Genomic DNA, 12,145 nt, shown 5'->3' with positions numbered 1-12,145 from the left:
AATGCCTACAGTTGAATAGATGAAAGCTCCCAATAAACTCCTCTAAAAGTGAACAAACTTAAGAGACATCTTCCATTCCCCCACCCCCTACCGCTAAGAATCCACCCTCACCCCCCCACCATGGGCTACAAAGAAAGTCCCAGCAGAATGCCAATCTTTGAAAATAGAACTCAGAGCTGAGTACCTAAAGCTGATTATCTCTCAATCTGGTCAAAATAAAGCCTATGGTTTGCCAGCATAAGCAAGCCAGCAACAATCAAATCATATTCTCTAATTCCTCCTCACTCCCTTTTATGTTCTATACACCAAAGTGGTGAAAAAAGAGACAGTGATAAAGCTACTTGGAGAACCATTAAAGTGCATTTTACTTTCAGTTATGTACATACCTTTTTTTAGGGCAAACCTTTTGTACAAAGGTTTTCAAATAATATTCAAAATCCAGTAAAAGTACATGTCATGGAAAGCTGAAAGTTCGAACTACTTCACCTCCGGGATCTGAAATTCTATTTTTGACCCAAGCATCTTATCTCTCACTTCTCTCTCTTCTAACTTAAATTGGGCAGGCCCACTGTAAGACAACACTCTTCCTCCTAATATTTTGCCCCCATCTTTACCTGCAGAAATCCTACCCAACTTTCAAAGCCTAGCTCCAATTCCAAATCCCTTGGGAAGACTGCAGCCCATAGCTTGTTCCTTTCTCCCGACATGTTCCTTGTTCTCTTTTCTTTTCAAATTCATTATGTGTGCACTTAATATAATCTCCCATAACAGACTTGAGTTTCTTCCTTATCTCTGCATCCCAGAAGCACACTGAGCATAATAGTCTTGAACTGGAGGGCTGTAGAGGCCACACCATGAAGGAAGCACAGTTGGAAATGCATGATGAAGATGGTTCCAAGAAGATAAAAGTATCTGAAGCATTTTATAATGTCCTCATTTATATCACACTGATACTCTTTCATATGTAGAACCTAGATTTTTTCAAACAAATTTCAAAAAATATCCATATAATGATGATGATGATGATGATGATGATGATGATGATGATGATGATTTTGCTCTATTTTAGTAGGTCTTAGAGGAAAGGAGTCAAATTTTTAACCAAGAAGAATACAACTGACTCTTTTTTCCTGAGAAACTTGGAAAAGTGAGTAAACTCAGTTTGCCTCTATGTCAGCAGTCTCACAAGAGGTGCCAGAGGAGGACTGTGAAACTGTTGCCAATACCTAAAACACAGCACTGCCAGAAATGAGTACGTCTCAGTGCAAGGAGAAGAACCCTTCAGGAGCAAAAGAACCATTTTAATAGGTAACCCTATAATTAATAGATAACCCTATAATTACACTTCAGAGAGTAAAAGAGGCACCATTAACCATTACACCTGGCAGCAGGTATTAACTGAAACTGTCTCAGGCAAACCAGAACCTATGACAACCCTACAAACAAGTCAGTGAACCTGAAGACTCAGGACACAGCAGGAGAAAGACCATTGTAGTTCTAAAGCAGCTCTGTGTAGCTTAGAATAAATCCCTCTGACAAAGCTGCCTGTTGAAAGAGCCATTCAGCATTCTACCACCTCTAGAAAGCTCAGCAGGAAAAGACAAAGTGCTAAGAATGTTATGTTGATCATCCTAAACATCATGGAATTAGAAGAGTGGGAGCTGCTAGAAGCCTTTGCTATCCATCAAAATCTACCTCCCACTGTTGTCATCAACCATTAGGTTCAGCAGTAACCTGCCACGCTGAAGAAACCTTATTACCCTGGAGTCTATCTTCTCTGCCATCAGGCAGAGGTAATAACAGAGAGACAAAGAAGTAAGGCCCCATTATACACCACAACCAATGAAGAAAAGAATCAGAGATACCAAATGTTGACACTAGAAGGGACCTTGGAGACAATCTAATCCAGTTTCCCAATTTAAAAATGAGGCAACACAGCTCAGCAGGAATAAATAAAACAGAGGCTATCCAAGATGGCAAAGTAGATAAACACTGTGCCTGCTTCCTTCCGTGAACACATTAAAATTACAACTAAATTATACAACAATCAACCTGGAGAACTGTCTGAAGTATAGCTGAACAGAAGTTTTATAATGAAGAATATAAAGAATAAGCCACGTCGAGACTGGTAGGAGGGGCAGGGACATGAAACACACTGGCCCCAAACCTGTGGCGTTTGAGAATCACAAGGGAGATCTCAGCCATGGAAGTCCTTCCAAGAGGAGTGAGGGATCCCAGCTCCACACCTGGCCCCCCAGCTCCCCAGCCTGGAATATTGTGCCAGAAAGAAGAGGCCCAGCAACATCTGGCTGTGAAAAACAGTGGGAATTCCAACCAATCATGTAGGACAGAAGGCTGCAGGAAACCCAAATGTCCTTTCAAAGGGTCTGTGCAGAATCATTCACTCAGACACTCTCCCTGGGCTCTGGCAGAGGGATGGTGACTCGGGGGGCATCAGAGGCTTATGGGGCTGACTAAGGTATATGTGGCTTCAGAGTAAGGGCTGTTACCATGTTCCCTGTGTGGAATCCTCCTCCCACACAGCCAGTAGGCAGAGTCATCTTTCCTGTGTTGAGCCCTCTCCCAACACCTATGGCCAAATCCAAATCTGAATTGGTCTGGTGAGCTCTACTGGGACCCTACTCCACCCAACTCCCCCAACTTTCTCAGCAAGGAGACAGCCTCGCCCCCACTGCATCCTTTCTTGGAAAACTATCAGAGTCCGTGGGCCCCAGACAGGCAGCGACAGGCCTCAGTGTGCTCTGAGACTTTTGCTGAGTAGCTACAGGCTCAACAGGAATCAACCTAGAATCTACATTAATCCAGTGACCACAACTCTTCCCACTGTAGTGATTTCTTGAGACCCTGCCTCAACCCAACTTGCACACTGCATGAGGCTTTATCATTGGCTGAACGTTAAGGGAGTCAGCAGTTGGCAGCAGGGTGTCCTGGCTTTTTGCAGAGCTACACCAGACCTGGTACTGTTGGCAGACATCCTGGGTTCGTAGCATGGACTCTCCCATGCTCCTCCAGGATTAGCACAGGCAGTGAACAACTGCAGATCACTTTGTAACTTTTACTAGATAGTCCCAGGCTGGAAACAGGGACTGGGTGACGTGGGCTGGCACCAGAAACCCTCCCAAGAAGGCACAGAGCCAACACATTTGGAGGTTGGCTTCAGACCACAACAGAGCAACTCCCAATTAGCCCCACAAGTGGAATACAGAAAGGATATTCTCAGCAAGCACCAGAGCCCATTAGGTTGAATTCGACTCAGTGGGATAAGCCACCCACACAGCAGCCTATAAGCTGGGGACATGGCCAAACTCTAGCCAATCAGCCTGAGGGCCAATCCTAACCACTGATGTGCCAATAACAATCAAGGCTCAATTATAACAGGAGGGCACACACAACCAATACAAGGGACATGGAGCACCCGAATCAGTGACCTGAAAGATTATGCCAAGGCCCCACAGTGCACCTACGACATAAGGTTGCCAGGCCAAAACTGGAAGACATAGCAGATCTACCTAATACAGAGAAACAAACACAGAGAGGCAGCCAAAATGAGGAAACAAAAAAATAAATCCCTAATAAAATAACAGGAGAAAACCCCAGAAAAACAACTAAATGAAAGGGAAGCAAACAACCCACCAAATACAGAGTTCAACACAATTGTTATAAGGATGCTCAAGGAACTTAGTGAAAATTTCAAAAAAGAGACAGCAAGCATAAGAAAAAAGGACAGGTTTTCCATTTATGGAAACCATAACAAAGAACTGGTCAGAAGTGAAGAATAAAATAACTGAATTGAAGAATGTACTAGCAGGAATCACCAGCAGACTAGATGAAGCAGAGGATCGAATCAGTGATTCTGAAGACAATGTAGCAGAAAAATCCCAATCAAAACAGCAAAAATCAAAGAGATTCAAAAGAAATGAGGATAATTTAAGAGATCTCCTGGACAACATCAAGCGTAACAACATTCACATCATAGGGGTACCAAAAGGAGAAGAGAGAAAACAAGGAATTGAGAACCTATTTGAAGAAATAATGAACGAAAATTTCCCTAACCTGGTGAAGAAAATAGATATACATGCCCAGAAAGCACTGAGTCCCAAACAACCTGAACCCAAGGAGACCCACACCAAGACACGTTTTAATTAAAATGCCAAAGTTTAACGACAAAGAAAGAATCTTAAAAGCAGAAAGAGAAAAGCAGTTAGTTACCTACAAGGGCGCTCCCATAATTGTCTGTCAGCTGATTTTTCAAAAGAAACTTTGCAGGCCAGAAGGGATTAGCATGAAATATTCAAAGTGATGAAAGGCAAGGACCTACAACCAAGAGTACTGTACCCAGCAAAGCTATTATTTAGAATCAAATGACAGATAAAGAGCTTCCCAGACAAGAAAAAACTAAAGGAGTTCATCGCCACCAAACCAGTATTACAAGGACTCTTATAGGGAATTCTTTAAGACCGAATAAAAAAATCAATAATATGAATAATAAAATGTCAATAACTACATAACTATCAACAATCACTTTCAATGAAAATGGGTTAAATGCTCCAATCAAAAACATGGGGTGGCTGAATAGATAAGAAAACAAAACCCTTACATACACTGCCTACAAGAGACTCACTTCAGATAAAAGGATGCACACACAGACTGAAAGTAAAAGGATGGAGAGTTATTTCATGAAAACGGAAACAAACAAACCAAAAAACCTTGTATAGCAATACTTATTTAAAAAAAATATATATATATACTTTAAAACAAGAAAAAAGAAGGAAGATCCCCGTAATCTCACTTCTGGGTATTTATCCAAAGAAATCCAAAACACTACTCCAACGGGACATGTGCATCCATATGTTCATTGCAGCATTGTTTACAATGACCAAGATGTGGAGGCAGCCTGGGTGTCTGTCAATGGATGAATGGGTAAAGAGAAGGTGATACATATGTACAATGGAATATTGCTTGGATGTGAATGGGAATGTGTCCTTGCCATGTCCATGGATGGACATGGAGGGTATTGTGCTGAATGGAGTATGTCAGACAGACAAAGAAAGACAGATGCAATGCAATTTTGCTTATATGTTGAATTTAAAGAACAAAATAAACAAACAAACAATACAGAAACAAATTCATAGATACAGAGAACATTTTGCTAATTGCTAGATGAGAGGGAGTTTGGGGACAGGGTGAAAAAGGTGAAGGGATTAAGAAGTGCATATTGGTAGTTACAAAATAAGTCATGGTGATGTAAATTAAAGCATAGGGATTATAGTCAATAATATGCTAATAACTATGCATTGTGCCAGGTGCATATTAAATTAGTCATAGGGATCACTTCTTAAGTTATATAAATGTCTAACCACTGTACTGTACAACTAAAATTAATATAAAATGATATTTCATGTCACCTGCAACTGAATTTCTTAATTAAAAAAACAGACTAAATAAAACAGTTTATGTAACTAGAAGAGAAAAAACTAATTTAATTTACTCATTCCTCCATTCAACAAACATGTATTGAGTACTCCCAACATACCAGGCAGTAGAATAAACACTAGTGGATAAAAAGATAAACAAGACATAGTCTTGCCCATGAGGATCTATATTTTCATAGTTTAAATGTACTAATAATAATATTTCAAAACCTGATTGTTGAGTGTATCATGAGACTATTGTGTTAACACCACTTAAGTATTCTAGCCAAATGGCAAAAAGAAAAGTATTGCTAATAGGGCGAATGTTGGTAAACACTGCCACTATATGGTAACTTTGCTGAGAATTGTTGCAGTGAAAAATGTTTAATAATAAATCCTCTTCCATTTGTCTTCTTTTCCCATTCCTTCTTGTCCCACATTTATGCATCACCACATACAAAGTGATGAGAATCAGACTGAAGCCTACAATTTTCTTGTGTATATATATTGTAAATATTGAAGTTCAAACTATACACTTCTAGATTTTCTAAAATCATGAAGAAAACACATCTAACTTAATTATACTCGGGTTTTTCTTCTCTATCTGTAAAACAAATGAGCTTCCAAAATCACCCTAATGAGTCGTTACCATTTATTCATAGAAAGTCATCACATAGAAAGATGATCACTTTTTGATATTAGTTTAATTAGAAGATCTTCCTAATTCATTCATTCTTTATAAAATTTCTCATACCAATCATGGAGCATTCTAAATGTTTTGTAAGAAAAGAGGATTTGAGGCTTAAATGAAACTAGTACCTAGAAGAGTGATTTCAGTATAACCCAAACAAAACATTACTTGAACCCACAAATATTGGTTATAATTTTTCATAGACAACCATTTTAATTATTCAATAAAATGATTACCATATCAATAAAACATCAGAAACTAACACAAAATGTTTGTGATGATTTCCTTTGTTTTCCCATTTTGAAGTTCATTACTCAATATTGCTAAACTCATTCAACAGTTTCAACTTCATTCAACAGTTTCATTAGACTTCCATATTCAAATATAATATGGATTCTCATTGAATACTCATAAAAATAAATGTTTTCCATGTACATCTTAGCAGCTCAAAATATAAAGTGCCATGAAAGAGATTGAAAATATAAACTTCTCCAATATTTTACTTTAGTATTCAATTACAATAATAAACTGCCACAGGTTTTCACAGCCTTAAATATTTTCAACCTACATTGAGCGTAATGATTTGCATTATGTAAATGCTAAATTAAATGAGGATGAGGTGAGTGAAAATATATTCAGAAACATTGACACCATTCCTGGTTAGTATGCATTCTTTATGGTAAAAAAGGTATTCAAATACAGTTTAATATTGAAAATATCTGACCTTCCTCTAGTTTATAGGAATAACAATGTTTAAGAAAGAAAAAAACAATGGGAAAAGACACTAATTAAAATATAACTACCAAGTCTATATAGTGTGACTAAGCACAGATGAAAAGGCAAATAATTCTCATCAGCAGGTCCTAGACAAGTTTGGGGCTTCACAGACTGCAGAGGGTGAGAAAAGTTCTAAATCATAAAACAAAATAAAATTTTTATTTTACTTCACGACTATACATTTAAAAGGCCACCAGCCTAGACTGAGACTCTAACACATGGTTAGCTTGATTCAGTAGTAGTCTTCATGCAAAACCATGGAACCCTGTCATAAGATCAGGTTTGCCACACACTTTGCTCATTTACTCATTAGAGTGAGGCAGGGCATAGCACAATGGTTGCAAACGTGGGTTATTATGCATACAGACGTGAGCAAAATCCCAGTCTTGTGATTTTGTGCAAGTTTGCAAAAGTTTCTGAACAGCAGTTTCCCCACTTCATAGAGTTGTCGAAGGATAAAATGAAACACAGTATATTATCTCTTTATAATTATTACTTATTAATAGAAATTTATCAAGCATCACTGTGGTAGGCAAAATAATCTCACACACACACACACAACCACCACCACCACCACCACCACCACCACCACCACCACCACCAAAGATGTCTACTTCTTAATTCCTGGAACTTATAAATTTGTCATTTTATGTGGCAAAAGGAATTAAGGTTGACAAACAGGTGACCTTAAAATATGAAGGTCCTCCTGGATTCTCGGGTGAACTGAATGTAATCACTGGGACCTTTAACAGTGGAGGAGGGAGGGAGGAGAGTCAGAGTCAGAGGGAGATGTGACTATGAAAGAACAGCCATAGAAATTCAATGTTGCAAAAAAAAAAAAAAAAAAAGAAAGAAAGAAAGAAATTCAATGTTGCTGGCTTTGAAAATGAAGGAGGGAGTCCTTAAACCAAGAAATGTAAACAGCATCTAAAAAGTGGAAAAGATTAGGGGAAAGATTCTCCCTCTGGAGCCTCCAGAGAGGAATGCAGCACTGCCAACATCTTGACTTTAGCCCATGAGACCCATGTCAGACTTCTAACCTAGAGAACTATAAGATAGTAAATGTAGGTTGTTTTAAGCCACTAAATTTGAGGTAATTTGTTACAACAGCAATAGAAAACTAATACTATTACCTATATGGGCAGTGCTCTGCTGGGCGCTAAGGATAATGAGACGAGCAAGACAGTCTAGGGATACATTTCCCTCTGCTCAAATCCAATTTTACGACCCTGGAATAACTTATTCTAGTATATAATAGCATGCGTATTGCTTAGAAAAGTTCTCTACCTGCAGTATAGACGAGTAGGGTAATTTATTAAAACAAACCTGTGGTATTTCACAGACACATATCTTGTCCCCCTTCGACATGGGGTAAATAACAAAAAGCAGAAACTTTGGCGTAGATGAAGCTTGGCAGAGATGGCAAGTTGCCACCCAAATTCTGTTTCCATCTCCCTTACTCCTACATGATTTGTGTAGCAATGTTTCCCGCTAAAAACCTAAATTTAAGCTGCCCTTACAGAAAAGAGTACCAAATGAGATGTAAGCTAAAGTCTTAAGGTATAATTACTGGGGAAGTTTTCTTAATGAGATTATTTATCTGGCAGATGTCCTTATTTCCTTTCTCCTTTTTTCCCGCCTGAAATAAAATAGCAATTTTATGCTACTTGGTAAGAGGAGAAACCAACAGAGATATAAACCAAGGATAGAAATCAAGAAAGTACCCAAGGATAGAAACCATGAATTAAGGGATGGAGAGCAGAAAGATTGAAGAAGCCTGGTATGACAGGATGATAGCATACAGGAACTGAACTGCCTACCTCTGGAATTCTTTTATATGAGAAAAAATAAATTCTTAACTTATTAAGCCATCCAAAAGTGATTGCTTAAACCTGACCTGATATTTCTTTCTCTAATTTTCTAAGGAAAGTTTCCTTAAAATCAATCAGAATTTAACACTAAAAAGAGGCCACTAAATAGTGCTGGAACAATTGTGCACCCACAAGCAAAAACTAAAAAATAACAAAGAATCTGTATACAAACCTTACAACCTTCACAGAAAGTAATTAAAAGTGGGTCACAAACCTAAATGTAAAACACAAAACTATAAAACTCCTAGAAGATAATATGAAAGAAAACCTAGATGACCTAGGGAATGGTGATGCCTTTTTAGACATAACCCCAGACAAGAATATCATCCATGGAAGAAATTATTCATAAGCTGGACTTCATTAAAATTAAAAACTTTCACTCTCCCAAAAACACTTTCAAAAGAATGAAGACAAGCTACAGACAATGAGAAACTATTTGCAAACAACTTATCTGGTAAAGGAATGCTATCCAAAATATATAAAGAACTTTTAAAACAAAACAAGAAAAAAAAAAAACGAATTTAAAAAGTTGACCAAAGACCTTAACAGACACCTAACCAAAGAAGATGTACAGATGGAAAATAAGCACATGAAAAGATGCTCTACATCATCTGCCATCAGAAAAATGACAATTAAATTAATCAATGAGATACAACTATCCATCAAGTAGAAAGGCCAAAATCCAGAACACTGACAATATCAACTGCTGGCAAAGATGTGGAAAAGGAGAAGCTCTCATTCTTTGGTGGCGGGAATGGAAAATGGAAGCCTTTGGAAAACAGATTGGAAGTTTCTCACAAAACTAAACAGACTCTTACTGTAGCACCCAGCAATTGTGTTCCTTGGTATTTACCCAAAGGAGTTGAAAACTTATGTCCACACAAAAACTGCCCACGGATGTTTATAGCAGCTTTATTCACAATTGCCAAAACTTGACAGCAACCAAGATGTCCTTCAGTAGATGAACAGAAAAATAAACTGTAGTACATTCAGACAATGTAACATTATTCAATTCTAAAAAGAAATTATAAAGCCATGAAAAAATATCGAGATTCTTTTATTCCCCAATATTTGCTGTGAAAACTTGATAGTACTCCTTGAAGTAAAACTCATAAAAATGTGGGACCCCCTTAGGACTGGGGTGCCCTGGAGTTTTTAACTCTCAGAGTTGTCCACACTGAGCTTCCAGCAATTCATCAATTATAGGTCAGATTTTCCTACCCAGCCCTGGTACTCATGGCCTTCTCCTATTAATGGTCTCCACTATGGTCAGCCATGACTCCTTGTATTAGCCTGTCTGTCTCTCCAGTCTTGGAGCAGTGGTGTACCCTGTGTCATCACCTCTCTTATGATTCCTAGGAGAGTAGTTGATTTTTCAATCTGTTCAGATTTTTACTTGTTGTTAGAAAGGAGCAGCAAATTCCAAGCTCCTTATATGTGGAAATGGAAACCAGAAGTCACTTCTGCTCAATTTTGCTATGAATCTAAAACTGTTCTGAAAAATAAAGACTATTAATAGCAATATTTAAAAAAAAAAAAAAAAAAAAATAGGCCACTAGCTCCTCTGAAGCTTCTGGGACTTGGTAGCATAAACTGACCTCATTTAACCTAGACTCCTGAGCCTCCAAAATCCTTAATTTCAATAAATAATCAGCATTTTTATAAATATCTATACACAAATGTGACTGTTTTAAAGTGTTTGAACCATGTTTTTGTGTCTGAAGAGAGCAGAAACAACGAAGAATATATACGATTTCCTTGGAAGGAACCATAATGAACTACTAAATAGGTTTCATAATGCTGCTGCTTATAAGAAACTTTGGGAAGTATTAAGGCTTTTCTGTTTGATAGAAATTCTAAATGCTAATACAGTTTGTGAATGCCAGTTTTATAGGCATCCAGATTTCCACCCATAACAGTGTTATAGAGTGAAGGCCTGAATGTTTTCCATCACAGCAACTGAATATGTGTTTTTAAAAAAATCATAATCAGTTCATAGTAAGATATTGAGGAAAAGTCAGAAGTAAAGGAAAATGCATGGGTCGCAAAAATAGTTTTAAGGAAGTTGAATCATAAAGTAGAATTTTACATAATTTTTTCTTCTAGGTTTTTGCCCTGTTACTACCAAAGATCTGTGATGAAAAGCAGCAATCTCTCATGTAATTCCTCCCCTCCTGCAAATCTACTCTCCAAGGATAATCTCTTAGCTATTTCTGTTTCTAGGTGTTTTGGTGGTTATCTCTATAAGTCTAGGTAAGAAGTTTGTTTCTTTTTATTATCCTGATTTATTAACTTTAGATAATATCTATTGACTTCCATCATTATGAAATGTAAGAATTAAGTTAATTTACTTTGCTTCCTCCTTCCCTTTACCTCTTCCCAGGGTTGGATATTAATATTGTTGTTTTCAGCTTTCGTATTGGTTAACTATTAACTATAAATGACATGATAAATGCATACTTCTCATTACAGTGACTTTCCACAGGAGCTCTTGAATACACTTTGTAACATAAGCACATTAACACTGACACATATTTTTTCTGCTTCTTATTAGATTGATTCTAAAAGATGGAAATCAATAAGCACAACCATAATGCCTATGTAAATTTGCTCTAATATTATGCTATAAATATATTCCTCTCTCCACAGGTCCCATTACATGAATAGCATATATACAAATATATATGTGTGTGTGTGTGTGTGTGTGTATATATATATATATATATATATATATATATATATATATAATATACACACACACATATATAACATGTATACAAGTATCCTAAAAGAATCAAGTCAACAAACATTTATTAACAAGTCACCACCAACAAGACATTTATATGCAAGTCACTACCAAATCTGATGGATAGAAGAGGAATATATGTGTTCCTGTACAAAAGCACCTATGATCCAGGTAGAAAATTATTAGATCTGGAAAGAATTCAGTATGTTGACTCACACCCCTTTTTTAAGTAATTGGCATTTTAATTATTAGAGTACATTTAGTCGTGCAACAAATATTCAAGTACCTACATTATATCAGGCACTGCATTTGACACTTGAGAAAAATTGATAAGACAAAATGAACATGGTGCTTTGAAGACTATCAGGAAAAGTATGTTATAAGAACATAGTAGAATTGGACATGATTTAGTCTTGGAAGAGTCATGACAAACGGGAATGTTGACAATTCTGATGAGATTTAAAGGAAATAAAATCTAAATTGTGTAAAGAGAAGCAGCAGAATAGCATGGGAGAGAGTACCCTGAGCACAGCAAACAACATGCCCAAAGCCCTTGCTTGTGCCCTTTTGATAAACAGAAAGAAAACCATGTGGAACCCAGAACACAGGGAAAATGCTCTTTTTTCAT

The sequence above is a fragment of the Rhinolophus sinicus genome, chromosome 17 (genome assembly GCF_057876585.1).
Source record: "Rhinolophus sinicus isolate RSI-liver-muscle chromosome 17, RSI-T2T, whole genome shotgun sequence".
Lineage (NCBI taxonomy): Eukaryota > Metazoa > Chordata > Mammalia > Chiroptera > Rhinolophidae > Rhinolophus > Rhinolophus sinicus.
Note: the sequence above shows the minus strand (reverse complement) of the source record.